The following is an 18,098-nucleotide window of genomic DNA, read 5'->3' as shown; positions in this document are numbered from 1 at the left end:
AGTTTGAGTTCTAATCCTAGCTTTCACTCTGATTCTCTCTGTGGTGTTGGACAAATTGCCTAAGTTTCTTTGTTCGTGAAATCCTATAAAAGTACTTGCCTATCTGCCAGCATGTGTGTAGCTGGGCTTGTGAGGTTCTACTAGCTAATGTCCGTGAGTCACTTTGAAGTTGAAAATTGCTACGTATAATTATTAGTACTATTGCTATGTTTGCTGGGGTCTAATTCTAGCTCTCCTGATGTGCATATAACTGCAATTGCTATGCCCTCTACCAGTGATGTTGACGGGAGAGCCCTGAGCAAATAGCATCAGGATACCAGCTGGAGCTTGGTGGGAGAAGATGAGGATAAATAAATGGTGGTGATACTTCATCCAATAGACTCTGCAAGCTGCTTTAAAAGCAAAGGGCTATAATCTCCTCTGAGAACATCACCGTGGATGGCAACTTTGTTCTCTCACTGCTTCCTCTTCAGTAATGTCAACAGGTCTAATGACCATCATGTTAGTCATCACTGGGGGATTGAACAGGGGAACTCCCATGATAAGAACAGGCTGATAGAGCTTGGGCTAAAGGACTAAATCCCATAGCTTGGAGCACTAGCAGACTCTTATCCTAGGTGGATCAGGTACGGAGGAGGATGCATATCACACACTGCATACGTAATCCATTGCTCATATCAGGAGAGCAGAATGCTAGGATCAAAGGAGATACACTGCAGGTCTGGGAGGAGAAGTTTGCTCTCTGCGGTGGAAGCGGCTATCTCTGGAGTGGAAGGTAACCGTGCACAACAACCCTACACAAAGTTTAGGACAGGAAGTGAATCTCAAGCCTTCTCCACAAAATGAACTGCCCCCTGTGGGAAAGATGCTGTCAGTTGATGCAGTGCCCTGGAAGCATGACTGGCAATCTTAAACCATTGGGCCGTCCTTCCTCTCTTAGCTCATTATACTGGAAAAGTAACCAAGACAGTTTAAACTATTTCAAGCGAAGGCTGATTTAGTTCACGTTTTCCTCAAGGAATTATTCTTTCACTACGTCATTGTGGGGTTAGTCTATTCCAGGCGTGGGTCTTTTTTTTTAATGTACTAACTGAAAGTTCTGCTATTACAAACACGCGTGAGTCACTTTGCTCCAGTGATTGATTCCCTTGACGTCAGTGGGTCACAGATTCATACCATGTGCAGGCCAGAAGGGACTGATCCTGTCTGACTTACTGCATAACAGAGGGCAGAGAATTTCACTCAGCAATTCCTGCATCAAAGCTAGTAATTTGTGGAGAAACTAGAGCATCTTTAAGGGGACATCTACACTGCGAGCTAGGGGTGGGATTCCCCTGCTCGTGTACAGACATTGTGCAAGCGCTCATCAAGCTAGCGTGATTGTAAACAGCTGGGGCAGTGGATGCACAGCTGAGCCAGGCCGAGTACATACCTGCCTGAAAGGGGTGGGTGTGTACTCAGCACAGATCACCTGCAGCACTACCGCGACTATATAGCTATTTATACTTGTGCTATCTCGATGTGAGCTAGGGAGAGTGTGCGTACACGAGCAGGTGAATAACACCTCTAGCTCCTAGGGTAGATCTAGCCTTAGAAACACATGAATTGTGGGACAAGTCATGTGACTTAAGCTCCTCACATGCATAAATGTTTGGTGGCAGGATCAAGACCAACATTTCATTTCTATAAGGGATAGTGATCCTCACAAAAACCTCAGCCCAAAACAGCACCGCCATTATATGTCCACCCACTGGCCTCCCACATGGTCACCCTTTCAGCACACGGCGACGTTATTACAACTATAGTTACTACATTTAAAACAAGGTGAGAATTCCGTGCACCCTTTGCTTAAAGACATGGGGTGGAAGCCTGACCCACTGAAATCAGGGGCAGATGTCTTTTTTTTTTGTTCTGTGTTTGTACAGCACCTAGCACAATGTGGTCCTTGTCCATGATAGGGCTTGTAGGTGCTAGAATAATACAAATAATTAATAATAAAATTCTAGCTGATTTCAGTGGAGCCAGCATTTCACCAGCCACCAGTGGCCTCTTGTTCTGGGTGCATGGATCCCATGGAATTGATATATTTCAACTATTTATCATGCCCTTTCCCATTCCGGGTTGAGGCCATGTTAAAAAATTAAAAGATCGATAGCTGATTGAATGGATTATCAGTATTGACAGCCTCAGTAACAATAACCCAGCAGCTTTCCTTCTCCCCAAATACCTGAAAAAGTGGCTGTATTCATTTAACACCTCTTCTTCTTTCTCCTGAGCTTATTTAGCCCTGGGGTTGTTCTATATTATACCCAACTGTCCGCGGTTCCAAGGGGATATTCTGATAGCTGGGGATTAATGGGGTATACAGAGGCCCCAGCCATGCCCATTTTCCCTAGGCACATCACAAACTTCTGAAACTGGGAGCGGAGGTGGAATGGAGCTGCTGTAGCAGGCCTATATTACTCAACAGTGTTCTCCTTCTGGAAGAATCATCTACTTGCCAGTTAAGTTAGCTTTAAGGTTGCAAAGTGGGTCTGGCCCCAGATCTAGCACTTTTCATTCCAACTGCAACAAAGTGTCTGATCAGGAACCACCCCCCAAGCTTTGGAGGTGGGAGGTCGCTTAGAAACCTGCATCCGTAATTTGCAGCTTGAGCCCATCTTTAACTAAAATTGTAATCTTGACTTGGATCCTTAATGCACATCAGACATCAAGAGAGGGCCGGATTTAAAGTGCCAACATTAAAAAGAATGGGAGGGGAAAATGCATATGGGATAAAGAGAAACCACTGTTATTAAACATAACTAGGGGATACAAGGTTGCACTAATGGAGAAAATGGAAATGTTACAAATAAAAATAAAATAGTAGTAAAATGCTCTAAAAGTGTTTGTTTAAAAAAGAGAGAGGGAGAAAAAGGAGGAATAAAAGAGTGGTAAGAAAAATCCCATGAGTGAGTGGCGTGAGTAGGAATATAGTCATTTAACTGGCATCCTTTTTATTCTGGGTTAACTGTGACCTGTTTACTGCTGTCTCAATCTGTTCAGATCCATCAGATCTTTAGAAAAGGTTTAACAGAGACCGTTAGCCTCTCTGTAGTTCTTTATTTTTAAACCAAGCTGCAGAATTCTGTAGCAGAGAGATCATTCTTTTATTAAGTTTTGTTGGCTCATTTAAAAAATAGTATATATTTCCATACAATCCTTTACTAAAATGTATGGGATTCTAATGTCACTTTTATAGCACTGAACTGTTTTCTTTCCCATTAGATTCCACAGGACTTTTCCATAAGTGTCAGCTATTTTATCACTATAATTCAAGTTGAGGGAAAAACAGTAGGATGGGAGCACACCGATATTGAGAGATCTAATTGTCCAATTAGTATCTGATCCTGCAGCATTTACTCAGGCAAGTTGTCCTTACTCATGTATATGGCCCCACTGCAGTTAATGAGCCTGGGTTTTTGTTCTCATGCTGGTGTAAATCAGGAACATATCTATCAAAGTCATTGGAGCGGCACCGGTGTAGAAGTGGGCTCTGTTTGGCTGAGTAAGGGTTACTCATATGAGTAAAGGTTTGCAAGCCTGACCCACAAGACCATATCAGTGCATGATTTTAAAAAAATGGGGCAGAAAAAGAAAACTTGTAAAAATGTATAAAAGAGTCTATGAAGATTACGGAAATGAATAAAACATAAAAATGTAAAGGGAATATTAAAAACTAAAATGGCAACTGAAGACTGCAATAAAGAACTGAATCTGTAATGTATAAAATATATAACTGAGCCAATATCTTAAAAAAAAATCAACTCAAGAAAATTAAATTCCTTCTGAACAGAAGACGTATGAACTGCCAGACAACAGATCAGGCCTTTCAGCTCGCATGACAGTAACCCAATCCTGGAGGAATATACAGGGCCACATCTGTCCATTCATGGTATGGCTCAGAGAAGGAGAGCAGAAGGGTGCAGCTGTCCCCTTAGGGTCACTGGAAGGGTGATGGTTTTCCATTAGTAAATAGTCAGTAGGTGACACTTTAGAAGCAGTCTTGTTAATACCACTGGAGTTCATGCGCTTGCTCTGCCAGGCTGTCTCACAAGCTGGTCTCCGCTCTGCAGCTGAAAGACGGGTGCCTCCCTCAAGGCACCTGTCACTGGAAGGAGGGCAGGAGAGACTAGCTCTTGGCTCTTCTACGCCACTCTGTATTTACATTCCCCTAGAGGCTTCTTTTCATTGTCAGAGTGATGCAGAGTGTCTTGGTGTAAATGAGAATCAGGCCCCGTGGCACTTCCTGGGAGGTACTCGGCATCCTCGGCTCCCATTGGAGGAGCTGAGAAGGCACAGCACCTTGCAGGACTTGTGCAGCAAAAGGCATTCAGCTCTCTCCTCCTGGCATAGATACACGAGTGCAAACCTTTCAGCTGCTCATCGCTACCAGCCTAACTCTTCCTCCAGCCACATCAGGGAAGGCAGTGTTGTGGTTAAGGCACCTGAGTGAGCCTCAGGAGATCTAGGGGCTGTTCCCAGCTTCCCATCTGACCTTGGGCAAATCAGTTAGGTTAAAATTCCTGGGCTTGATGCCTGGTGAGGCATCTACAGCTATATTTAGGCGCCTGATTTTCAGAGATGCTGAGCAACTGCGGTTCCTTTAGTCTCTAATGGGGGTTGCATGGGTGTATCTGAGGACAGCATTGCATCCCATTCAACAGATAAAGATTCTTCTGTTTAACAGTTTTCAGGGGGACTCTGGGCTCAACTTCATTGCTCTCTTGGCTATTCTGATGGCAAATCGAGTTCTTCCCATCCATTTTTACCTTGTACCACAGTGATCACGTCATAAAAATTCATGTGTCCTCCCAAAGCAGGTGAGCATTATTGTGTCCATTTTACAGATGGGAGAAGTTGAGGCACAGAGAATCACATTTATAGACACATCTACTTCTTTTTGTGCGTGTGTCCCATGTGAATCCCTTTCAAAGGGTCTGAAGCACCCACAACTCCTCTTGAAATCAATGGGAGCTGTGGGTGAGGAGCATCTCTGAAAATCTGGTCCTAGGTGTCTCAGGGTGAGAACTCTAAAACAAGCCCTAAGTTTCTAAACTCTTAAAAAATTGGACCGGAGATCCCTTGGCAAACCTGTGACAGAACCAAGTAAACAGTCCTGACATCCTGATGCCAGTCCCCCTGCTCTGACCAGTTGGACTGCTAATCCCTGACTATAGCTCCCCCTGGCTAAACCTCCAAAGACGAAGGAGAAGGGACAGACACACAGTGGGCATGAGGATATGGGGATATGACCATGTTGCTTTTGGGAGGCTGACAATGTTTGTTTCTGTTCTTATTTTGGTTGGTTCCCAATGGAGTGGCCCAAGTGTAGGCAACACAGAGGAGGCTGGAAATACCTTAGACCTGGGCACAAGAAAAATAAACGGTAGCTTCCTGTGCACAGTTTTAAATTCCTGATTAAAATAAGTCACACTGCTACTGGCCAGCAGTCACCACACACAGGAGTGAAAGCTACGGACAGAGTCAAGAGCATGTCATAACACAGTGCGTGAATGAGACACTAACCTGGGAGGTGGAAGCACTAGATTCAATTCCTTGCTCTGCCCCAGACTTCTTGTGTGACCTTGGGCAAGTCATTTAATCTCTGTGCCTCAGTTCTCCATCTTTAAAATGGGGGTAGCACATCTTGGAGATGTGTATGAAGATAAATACCCTAAAGATTGTGTCATAGCAATGGAGGCAATAAAAGTTTTGATACTATTTGCCTATCTGTCTACTCAACATAAACCTTGAGGAGGAGGAAGAAAAGGACAATACATCCTAAAATAAAAAAGCTAGAGGGGTAATTCTCCTGGTTTTTCCTCCCCCACAGATAACTTGTTGACCCAACCTCTGATACATTTAGGTCTTATAACCAATGTTGTCTCTCATAATGATGGTCACTTCCAGAGGCGTTTTAGAGAACAGTTCAGAGGGTCATTTCTTGAGACATACAGTGGATGATGCTATGGAGAAGAATGGTGTTTGTGCCGATTTATCGAGCACCTCTGATGTAGGGAGATATTGCTACAATTTTACTTTGGGTGAGAACAATAAATATTATGGACCATGTTACGGTTTTGATCCTGTAGCAGTCCCAGAACAACTGATGAGAATTCTCCTGACCCAAAATGTCAGGGTTTGGCAAAAATGGGACCTGACTCTGAATTCTCCTCTTTGCCAATCCAAAGCTTCTTCAAACTGGTTTTGAAATCCCAAAAGCATCCTCTGATTCTGTCTTTCTCTAGCTATAAGCCTCAAGAAATGTGTCTCTAGGGGACTCTGCTAAATCTCTCCTTGCATGGTCTAATCTATTCTTGTGCTTCTCTGTCGGCATGTGGGTTTCAATGTCTCATAAGCAGCCACTCTAACAGTAGCATGGATGGTTTTGCATTTGTAACAAATATTTACGCAGGCACAGTAGTAACAGCTGCTGATTATGATACCACTGCTCAGTGCCAACAACTTCCTATAGCGGTAACATCTATAACTCCATTTATGGCTAACAAACTTTTTGTTCCTTCTGTCTTAAGCACTTATATGTAGCTAGACCACTCACAATCTTTAATGTATTTAGCTTCATAACACCTCTATTAGGCAGGGCAATGCTGTTGTCCCCATTTTATGGATGGGGAAATTGAGGACAGAGAGGCTAAATGGCTTGCCCAAAGTTACACACACAGTCTCTCAAACCCAGACCCTATCCATGCACTTGGCAAGGGCCCTGGACTGTGGGTCAGGAAACCTGAGTGCTACTCTTGGCTCTGAACTGAAGCATGATCTTGAGCAGGTCCCCTCACCTCTGTTTCCCCTCCCACCCACGATGTGTCTTGTCTATTTCATTGGCAAGGGGCAGGGGCTGTCTCCTACTGTGCATTTGTACAGGACCTATCACAGTGAGGCCTGGCTCTTGGCTGGGGTTTCTAGGCTCTGCTGGACAAATAATAAGCGATGCTAATTCTCGGGGGACAAGAGGAGGAGCCTGTTAAAATACTGCACTGGAAAAATCACAGAAATTACCTTCACTGGGGACGTTGCAGGTGTCTTCCTCCTCTTCCCCGTGCTTGGTCCCTGCATCGCTCCAGGCCCCAAACAGGGGGTCATTCTGCAGGCAGCTTCACCATGGGGCATTTAGTCTATTTAGAGAGTCCCGCGAGGAAGCTGCAGCTGGTGTGGTCAGAAATGTCAGTCAGGGAGTGGCCAAGTTTTGGGGGCCTGGAAGATTCTCTCAGCCAGTGAAAAAGGCTTCTGAGCAGCTTACCCTGTGTGTGTGTGACGGGAGGGGAGTTCCCCCTTTCCTATTTCTCACTTACATCATTTCTTAGACCCCCCCCCCCCGCTTTAGGGGCATGCTACTTAAATTCCCTCCCAGAGCTCAGTCTTCCTGGAATGACTAATACCCCTTTCCTTCACTTTCGTTCCCTTTAGGCTCCTTGCTTTGGATATTTCTAAGAGCTTTAAACTCATTCCTCTGCCCATCTCCAGCTGCTTTGCTCCTTCCTGGTTCATTCGTTCATAGCTTTGCCTGTTGCAATGAGCTTACTAGAGATCTGCCCATGCGAGTGTAAGTCCCTGGGTATCCCTCTCTCTGCACTCTGTCCCCCCCGCCCCAGCTTGTTCACTTTCCTCTCCCCCTCCCGGTTTATGCCCCGAAAAGGCCTGCACGATCCCTTTTGTATTCCATGCTCTCCGCTCCACCCCTAAGCTTGGTCCTCCCACCTGTCTGTGTCCTTTACCAGCCCTGGCCATTTCCACACCTCCTGTCCACCTCAATCACTGCAATGACAGCAACAACTTGGAGCGCTGTTGAATTACACCTCTTCAGCTGTCCTGGTCTGGGAGGGCACGTCTCTATCTTTATCCCCTTTTGGATGGGTGAATACAGGCTTGATTGGCCACACGGCGAGAGGAGATCTCTGCCAATGGGGCTATTTTCTTTTAAATATAGGCAGTTTAATAACTTATTTACCAGCGCCGGCTGCTGACAATATTAACAAAAATAGATGTAAGAATGCAATAAAACAAGCACAATAATACCACTTTCCACCAAGGATCTCAAAGCACTTCACTGACTACACAAACGGAGCCTCTCAAGACCCATGTATGGTAGGAAATATTGTTATTGAGGGGGACGCTGCGGTCCAGAGAGTAGGGGCCAGATTTTTGGAAAAAGCTCAGCACCCAGCAGCATCCATCATTCCCAGTGGCAGTGAAGTGGGGGATTCTCCATCCTCCTTCATGGGAGGTGTGGAGTGCGTCTGAAAATCTGCCTGAGCTCTCTTGCAAAGGTGGCTGGTTTTGTTCAGGTGCCTAAGAGGGAGCTGAGCTCTTTTGAAAACAGGGGCCCACTTGCCGGGGCCGAGTCCATTGAAAAATTCTAGCACTTGTTAAAGCAAGTTATTGGCAAAGATGGGAATAGAACCCAGGAGTCCTGTATTCCACTCCCTAACCCTAACCATGCTGCTTATAATAATAGCCCTTTGGATGCTGGACATGAATTCAATTTCCTTCATGAATGGTTTTTCTGCTAGCTCACACCACTTCTTTTATTTCAGAGTTGCTCCTTAATGCTGGGCTAAGGACACTGGTTCTAGCTTTCTGGGGTATTTATATGGCCCACATCACTGTATATCTGAGTACTTCACAATCTGCAATGTGTTTATCCTCACCAGACCACTGTGACTTCAGGAAGTGCTGTTATCCTCATTTTACAGTTGGGGAACCGAGGCACAGAGAAGATAAGTGACTTGCCCATGGTCACACAGGAAGTCAGTGGCAGGGCAAAGACTTGCACCCAGTTATCCCAAGTGTTAGGCTGGTGCCCTTACCACTGCTTTGTTGTTGTACAGTTGGTGGGTGGGTGGGGGCTTGGCTATATACACAGGGTTGTTATTGTAGGGTTACTGAGAGTGAGAATTGGCCAACGTTTTTTCAACTGAAAAGTTTTCCCACTAAAAAATGGAGTTTCATTAAAATATAATTATTTTGCAGGAAAATGTCCTTTTAAAAAAAAATTACATATTTGATGTTTCAACAGGAAATTTTGAAACGAATCAAAATGAAAAATTTTCCGATTGAAATTTTAGTTTTTATTTGTTTTTTCTTTTGAAGAGCTCAGAGCCGGTGCTGGCCCATTGGGGGCTCTAAGCAGGAATAGTTTTGGGGTGCCCTTCCCCCACAATACTAAACCCGTCAAGTTCTTATAATAAAAGGTGAATAGCAGGCCTCCTTCAGCTGCTTGGGGCCCCAAGCAATTGCATAGCCTGCTTGTGCCTAGCACGGGCTCTGGAAGAGTTGCAGTTACATGGTTGCAGAGTTTGTTTAAATTTTGCATTTGCTACTCTAACTTTTCCAAAGCTGGTGAAATGTTGAAAGGTTATAGAGTGGGGTGAAAAAGGAAAAAAATGAAGCTTTTTTTTTAAAAGGAAGAGTTGAAAAAAACAAAACAAGTTATTTAGCCCTGGTCTACACTGTGGGGGAGAGGATTGATCTAAGTTACGCAACTTCAACTACGTGAATAACGTAGCTGAAGTCGACATACTTAGATCGACTTACCGTGGTGTCTTCACAGCGGTGAGTCAATTGCTGCCACTCCCCCATCGACTCTGCCTGTGCCTCTCGCGGCGCAGGAGTACAGGAGTCGACGGGAGAGCGCTTGGGTGTCGCTTTATCGTGTCTACACTAGACATGATAAATCAATCCCCGCTGGATCGATTGCTACCCGCGGATCCGGCGGGTGGTGAAGACATACCCTTAGATTACAAACTCTTTAGGGCAGGGATTGTCTTTTCGTTCTGTATTCGTCCAGTGCCTGTTACAATGGGATCCTGAGCCATGATTGGGGCTAATAGGCACTAATGCATATAAATAAATGATGATGATGATGATGACGATAACTAGACGACATTAATTTGACTGCATTCATTGGCAAAAAAGAAAAGGATAAAACGATCTGCACTTCTGAAAATGTTGTTTTTTGAAAATTGAGTTGAAATGATTTTTTGTTGTTGAAATTTTCCCGTGTGTGTGTGGGGGGGACCGGGGGTGGGAGGGGGGCAGTGTGGAAATAAAAAAATTAATTCAAATGAGAATTTATGTAGGATAAAAAATGTGTTTTTTTTTCCACACCCAGCTCTAATAAGGCTAATTGGTGGCTGGCACTGATTTTTATTTTATTTTTATTCTTTTGAAACAAAGTGCATCCTCTGTTTAAAAAAAAAAAAAAAAAAAAAGCAAGCAAACAAAAAAAACCAAAACAAAAAAAACCTATGCAGCTATGATTGTTCTCAATTATAGCTCACTGTCTTCTCTCTGGATGCTTTCCTAGGCGAGATGTGCTAAGCTAAAGCAGAGTCCTTGCCCTGAAGGGTGCACAGTGCAAAGTCAAAGCACAGTAATAACATACAGAGTGCTCTTTCTAGCTGGAATGCTTCTCAGAACAGGTGGGGTTCCAGTGTTTTATGACTCAGGATGGGGAGCGTGCTAAACAGGTGGAGGTCACTGTGAGCACAAGGGGTAGCTTGAAAAAGGCAAAGGAGACGGCACAGGGCAGAGGGTGTTTCACAAGGAAAAGTGGGAGGTCAAGTTTCAGCATCCCAGCTTTGCAGCATTCCCCATATTTGAGAGCTCAGCCTAAGCAGGAGAACTTGAACTTAGAATCCTTGACGTACAGCGGTTCAAAATAAACTCTTTAACGACTAGTGCTGCCTAACGGATTGGGGCTTCTCACGTAGGCGACTTCAGTGCTGTTCCTGGGAAAGTATTTAAGGTTCCAATGGAATGTCCATACCTAGTAGCACACCGCCATGTTATCCTGCCAGCCCAAAGCTGCAGCAGAACTGAGCAGAACGCAGCTGATAAAGTACTGGACATCAGCAGCGTATGTATTACTGTAGCCCATATGGAAGTCAAAGAGGAATTGCCAGGCCTGTTTACACCAGGAGTGGCAGTCTGTTCTCGACTCTGTGGGTACTCCTACACTGCAGCTGGACGGGTAATTTCCAGCTCAAGTAGACGTTCGCAAGCTAGCTGTGATTGAGCACAGCATAGCAGTGTTGCTGTGGGGGTGCAGGTGGCAGCATGGGCTAGCCGCTCAAGTATGTACCTAGGGTTGCTGATGGGATTGTACTCAAGGTGGCTAACCTGTGTGTGCCACCTGCTATTTTTAGTGTGCTAGCTGGATCAAAGCTAGTGTCAAGACATCTACCTGAGCTGGAAACTACAGCATATCTTCTCTGGCATATCGATTATTGGTGTGTGCAGGGGTCTGAGGTCTGCAGATCATATTTGGTCACCCACAATTTAGAGTCAGGACATTTTCTTGTCATGTGCTGGTCTGATCATCAGCATATCAAGGAAGGATGATAAGAAAAAAGAACCTAATCTGATCTCTCTACACTCCATAAATCCAGCTTTCAGATGTCCTGGGAAAATCCCCATCAGATTTTGAGCAGGACTTTGGACCAGAAGAAGGAAATACCCTGCCCCAAAAATTCATCCCAGGTTTTGCACTGAGCTCAGTGCATGCTGTAGTTTGGAGTGTGCTGTGTGTACAAATGTTCAATGAAGCTGATAGTTATGGTGTGTCAGTACTTTGGCTTACGGAGCTTCCAGTAACCTTGGGAAAAGCTATCAGACTTCATGTGAATATGCAATAGGCAGAAAGTGTAAATGCGACATTCATGGAATATAGCAGAAAAAAGTCCCCCTGTGAAAAAGGATGGTCTAGTCTAGTGGACTAGTCTAGACTAGTGGTTAAGGCACTGGATGGGAGTCGGGACATGTGGGTTTAATTTCCTGCTCTGCCATAGACTTTCTGTGATCTTGGGTAAGTCATTTAATCTTTCAGTGTCTCAGCTTCCTCATCTGCAAAATGAGGATAATAATACTTACTTTGTCCGTCCTGTTTGTTTAGATTGTTTTGGAGCAGCAGCTGTTTCTTACTGGGTATGTGAAAAACTTAAAAAGAAAATTAAATTTTGATTAAAAAAAATATATTTTTTTATGGCAAGGCTTCATTTTTTTGGTGGAAAAAGCAAAAATATTTAGGTTCAGAATATTTAGGTTGCTGCCATGTAATCCCATTCTCTGCTGGCTGGGTTAAACTACATCTCCCATGATGCACCATGGCCTCACCTCATGGAAAGGTGAGGTCCCTGGTGCATTATGGGAGTCTGTGGCCATGATACTGGATTTGCAAATTGAAATTTTCAGTGGAAAGCTGACACTTTTCGTGAAAAACTTTATTTAGTTGGAAAACCGGTTTGAGAGAAAATTTTCAGCCAGTCCTAGCTGAAACCATACAAAGCTATTGAGTTTCCTCCAGCAAACATAAATATTCCCAAACCTAAACCAAACTTGGTCCAGATTTATTTAAAGGTTTGCAGCACTCTGAGGTTCCTTTCGAGTCAAAACTGAGCTAATCCTCCACTATGGTCCAAGTTGAATATTATCCATGGAATGACTGATTTGATGAATAATACAATTTTCCAAATAATGTATTTGCTAATTCCTCCACAATATTTGTCTAGCTCTAGTGTTAGCAAAGTAACCATCTCTATATGTGATAGTAGAATTCAGTATAAAAGGAAAAGTGCGATCATCAATATAGAAAGGCCTTTTGTCTAATGAATTTAATAGATCTACTCAAGCATGTCTCTGAGGGTGGAATCTAATTGCTTCTTTACTGACCCCAGGGCTTGTGCTTTACTGTCCATGATGGAAGTTTGTCTTATGAATTGTATCAACTCTTTGTTGAATAAATACACGCTTGACAGTGTGAATCTGATTGGTGAAAGTATTTATAACTATTACAGCTCTTTGGGAGTCATAAAACAGATTGGCCGGGATGAGAGAAGGAGAGTATGTGAGACTGAAAATTGTAGTGACATTAAATTTTGCAATGCAATAAAAAGAGAGGCACCAAACTGGTTGAAAGGGCCTCTTTCCTCCTCTTCTGTTTCAGAATCTCTGATGTTTTGGCTGATAAATGAGCACTAGATTAGTCTACAACTGCAACTTCTTATGCCATGGTCCTGTCAGATTTGACAACTAAGAAGCATCAAGCTAGGTATGTAATTGGATGGGAGACCTCTAAGGGAAAATCTAGATCAGGGGTAGGCAACCTATGGCACACGTGCCAAAGGCGGCACGCGAGCTGATTTTCAATGGCTCTCAGACTGCCTGGGTCCTGGCCACCGGTCCAGGGGGCTCTGCATTTTAATTTAATTTTAAATGAAGCTTCTTAAACATTTTAAAAACCTTATTTACTTTACATACAACAGTAGTTTAGTTATATATTATAGACTTATAGAAAGAGACCTTCTAAAAACGTTAAAATGTATTACCGGCACGTGAAACCTTAAATTAGAGTGAATAAATGAGGACTCGGCACAGCACTTCTGAAAGGTTGCCGACCCCTGATCTAGATGCTGCACTTCCTGATTTCCCTAGTGTGGAGCTAAAAATTTTGGAGGAGGTATAATGTTCAGTCATGACCATTAAAGGTCCCAAGATATTTTCTCTGAGAGATTGGTTGTTGATCCCAATATTCCAGTCAAATTCCAATTAGCATAATTCCACTCTGTTTTCCCTTGCAGTTTCCACTACATACAGTATTCTTCATCTCTTATCCTGGCTAGCTGGGTAATATTACTGTGAGCTGTTAAGTAGCTGATTTGTTCCATCCCAGACCTGGCTTCATTTCAGTGAAGAGGAAGCAATTTTTATAATTGATATATTCTTCAGAGAGCAGTTTGTGAAGAAACAGGCTCAATAGATATTCATTCAGATCAATTTTTTTATTATGCTGCATTTTATAACATTGTTGACCTGGAAGGAATAACTCCTCCTCCACAGATTATGTACAATTTTTGTGTGTGCTGATATACACTGAACCAGTCTCTCAACAAAATATCTCCATAATTCATACCTCATTTTCCTATCCTCACCTCTGAGTCTCTGTCTGTCTTTGCAGTCTTTTCCTAGGCAAATTCTCCCGGTACTTAATTTGTGCCTCTAGGGTTGGCAGTTCATAGTCCCAGCACCTCTGGGCTTGCTGCACCAGTAATGAAAGTAAAAAAAAAAATTGCTTTAGCCTCGGCACCTCATTGTTTGAGTCCCAGCACCTCTTTCATTACAAATTAAGCACTGCTTTCGCCCTTACCCAAAAATGCCTTTGGCTTAATTTCCCCCAGCATCTGAGCTCTGCTTGGTGCAAAGGAGCGAGAGGTGCTGTCAGGGAGCCAGTTACAGTAATCCTACTCTGGCCCGGTCCTGGTGTCAGTTAGACAAATCCCTGGGCTGCTCTAATTTATGCCAGTGGTGTAAATATGCCAGTAGCAGATTGGCATGGAGGAGTTCTGCTCTGTCACATCCCCTACACCACAGGATGAGGAGGGGCCTATGACCCAGGGCTCACCCATGCTGGGTGTACTCCAGCAAGAGTTCCTCTTGGCTAGGGGAGTTCTCTGCTGACCAGAATCTGTTCCCTATACCAGTGGTTTTCAAACTTGGGCCGCTGCTTGTTCAGGGAAAGCCCCTGGCAGGCCAGACCAGTTTGTTTACCTGCCGCGTCCGCGGGTCCGGCCGATCGCGGATCCCACTGGCTGTAGTTCACTGCTCCAGGCCAATGGGAGCTGCTGGAAGTGGCACGGGCCGAGGGACGTGCTGGCCACCTTTCCTGCAGCCCCCATTGGCCTGGAGCGGCGAACCGTGGCCAGTGGGAGCTGCGATCGGCCGAACCTATGGACGCCGCAGGTAAACAAACTGGCCCGGCCCGCCAGGGGCTTTCCCTGAACAAGTAGCAACCCAAATTTGAGAACCACTGCCCTATACACCATCCTAGTGGTGCAAAGGAGATGAAGTGTAACGGAGAATCGGTGCCCTTGACTGTGCCTTTATTTACCACGAAGGGGTAAAAGTGGCTTGGAACAACCAAACCCATGGTGCCTTGCACCTGCTTGCATATTTGTAGGGGCGGGGGGTTGGGGGGAGGGTTAGGAGGGGAGCAGTTGTTGGGAGTTACAAATTCTGGGAGTCTTGTTGGGATATGAGGCCTGGAACAGCTGACTCTGCCTGCAAATATTTCTCTGTTTGCCTTAATATGCTGTCTATAGGGGAAGGGGGGTGTAGAAGTGAGAGAGAGTGTTGGCCTGGAAGTCAAGCTGAAAAGAGAGTTTGTCAGGCTGAAATGCAGGCACTAAGGTCTGGAAATACAAATTAAGCCCCCAGCTGAGCCCCCTCCTGTCCCGTGGAGGCTCTCTCACTTTCCAGCCCACTCTTCCAGGTAATTCAGGAGCATGCTCGGTGTGGCTGCTGACCTCCAATCCAAAAGGGCTCATCCAGGATGGGCTGGCCAGGCACCAGAAATCTCCTGAGAACAGCCAAGAAAGTGTCCAGTTTGCATAAATGGTTGGATACAAATCTGAACCTCAGGTAAGGTGACCAGATGTCCCGATTTTATAGGGACAGTCCTGATTTTTGGGTCTTTTTCTTATATAGGCTCCTATTACCCCCACCGCTGTCCCGATTTTTCACACTTGCTGTCTGGTCACCCTAACCTCAAGTTATTAAGAAGGTGGTATCCAATACCTGGACCTCCATCCCAGAGCTTTCTATAGGAGTGTTTGCTCAGTTGGCTGCACTAATCTGCGGTTGGTGTTGGCTGGTGCTCTGTTTGGTATGGTTTACTCACTCACAGGCATCTGACGAAGTGGATATTCACCCACGAAAGCTCATGCTCCAATGCGTCTGTTAGTCTATAAGGTGCCACAGGGCTCTTTGTCGCTTGTTATAACAATAGCCACTAGGAGTCAGTGGATACTGGTGCCCGGTAGCAGCTGGGTCAGGATCCACCATGCCCACTTGCTGCAAATTGAAATATAGACAATATATAACACTGAGATATATGCATACCCCCAGCCCATCATCTCAGGAAATCATGTGATCAGCACCCCTCACCCCAGTTCTAATGGGTCATCTCGTTCAATGCACCCTGCATTGTCTCCTGCTGACAGTTCCAACTATTATGCATCGGGATGACAAATGAGTAATGTGAGGCACCTTTCTTTGCTCTCCAGAATTGAACATGTTGTTTCGGTGCCTCAGAACAATCCTCGCTCCTGCCTAGCTGGACTGGGACAAGGGAACAAGGCATGTTAACAGCGTGGTGATGCCGAGCTCACGCACAGATGTGGCAGAAATAACATTTTAAAAAAAAGTTATAAAGAAATCAACTAGGACGATGTCCTCTTCTTGTGGCCACTCACGATGGAATAATTATAGCAAAATAATTAGTAACATATCTAAGGTACTTATATGGCCCCCCATCACTCTGATACAATAAATATTTACGTCCCTTACCTCACAGTACAGCTGAAACACACAGAGGCTAAGTGATTTACCCAAGGTTGTTGGTGGAGCAAGAACTCAAACCCAGGCTTCTCAAGGCCTAGGCGAGTGCCCTAACCACTGGCCCATCCTTCCTCTCAATGTCAGTCTTTATTGCTAGATCTCACATGCTGTACAAATCCAGGCTGATGTGACTCTTGCATTTTACACATGGGTGAAGGGTCCCAAGACTACACAAAGGTCAGTGCACTAAAGATGTGACCCATAAGGGGGCTGGTAAGGGAATCGTCTTTATTTCCTGGCTCCCTGTATGGATAACAAAGGATTCGGAGCTGTCCCTGTGACAAAGATCCCTCTCCACTCAATCCAGGAGCTATTCTTATAGTCACTGTCAGGGACGGAACCCTGTTGCTGTAATCACTAGACCATGGTGGGACTAGGTTAGGTTAACCTACTACAGTATGAGAGGGGAGGTGAAAGGCTCCTGCCTCCGGGGTTTACCACTCCTGTTATGCTGCACAAACTGTGAACCCTCTGCAAAGGACACCGACCACCTTTAGACGCAAGGGATTAACCCAGGGAGGCCCAGCAGAGCAGGGTGGTAGAAATTCCCTTGATAGGCTAAATAGCTGGCTTGGGGCAAGAGTTTGAATCTCCTCCCATCAGTGTGTTTACAACTAATCTGATTTCATGCCAATACTAGATCACTGTGAAAATACACACATGCTGCAAAAGCAGATATATTGTGGGCCCATTTCAGAACCTTTCTCTGTCTGTAACGCTCTAGGCCATCATCAGGCTAGGATGTGTGGGTCACAGCTCTAGATTTCACCACTGTGGGGGAAAGTCTGCAAAGTCACTCTTCTGGCAAGATCAGGGAGCATAAACTTTGTGCAGCACTTCAGAATGCAGCCCTCTACCCTGCACCCACCAGAGCCAGTGGAGCATCCAGCCTGGATTCACCAGGAAGCCTGCAAAGGGGTAGGATTGATGAAAAGGACTCAAAGCTAGAGGCACAATCTGGAGCTGAGTGTGGGATTGAGTCCGTAAGTATAGGGCCTTACCAAATTAGCAGCCCAGAAAGGGTTTGGCATCGTCTCTGAGCTCTGCAATCTACTCGAGCGGAATCTATGGGCCTGCCGTTTAAAATGGGGAACAAGATAACTCCACACTTTCAGTGTCTTTGCTTTCAAAAGTCTATTCCCGACAGCATGCCAGTGGCTCTGAGTCTTTGCTCTGTAGCCTGAGACACCGGTGTGGATGCTGTCCCACAGCCAGCAGCTGTTCCCTTGGAGGTTTATACAGCTGTTGTGGAGGCAGGCGCAGAGGGGGTGGGGATGCAGCTTTTCAAGTGCCTAGATCCCACAGGAGGGTCAAAGGTGAAAACGTTTGGGCTAAAAGAGAAACAGGTGGACGCAGTCAGACAGAAGGAACAGTGGCGTGTTTATTTATTTATTTCCCCACTGCATTCAAGCTACATTGGAAGCCACAAGAGGAAATTATCTGTAAAGCATTTCACTGTATTGACCAAAAAACAATGGTCTTGCCGTGCCATGTTTTCAGGGTGTGCGTATTCAGGCGCAGGACGAGGCTTTTGAACCTCCCTGTAATTTTGTTTAAACACAGGTGACTGATACAAAGCTCCTTAAATCAAAGCACTAATGCCCAGTGTCTATCAACATTATTGATGGTGTCTCCCTTGCGTA

The 18,098-nt window shown here is 44.9% G+C and overlaps 1 long non-coding RNA gene across 1 annotated transcript in view; it reads left to right on the top strand.

Annotated features, from left to right (window-relative positions):
- The window catches only part of LOC120400103, a 43,309-nt gene extending 27,070 nt beyond the window's left edge, over window positions 1–16,239 (top strand). Inside the window, exons 2-4 of the long non-coding RNA XR_005595535.1 lie at window positions 13,007–13,111; window positions 15,329–15,477; window positions 16,122–16,239. This is a non-coding gene — a long non-coding RNA (uncharacterized LOC120400103). The remainder of the gene's footprint in view (window positions 1–13,006; window positions 13,112–15,328; window positions 15,478–16,121) is intronic.
- The last annotated feature ends 1,859 nt before the right edge of the window (window positions 16,240–18,098 follow it).

The sequence above is a fragment of the Mauremys reevesii genome, linkage group 3, assembly GCF_016161935.1.
Source record: "Mauremys reevesii isolate NIE-2019 linkage group 3, ASM1616193v1, whole genome shotgun sequence".
NCBI lineage: Eukaryota > Metazoa > Chordata > Testudines > Geoemydidae > Mauremys > Mauremys reevesii.
The sequence above is the reverse complement of the archived record's forward strand: the minus strand, read 5'-3'. Positions and strand labels throughout refer to the sequence as shown.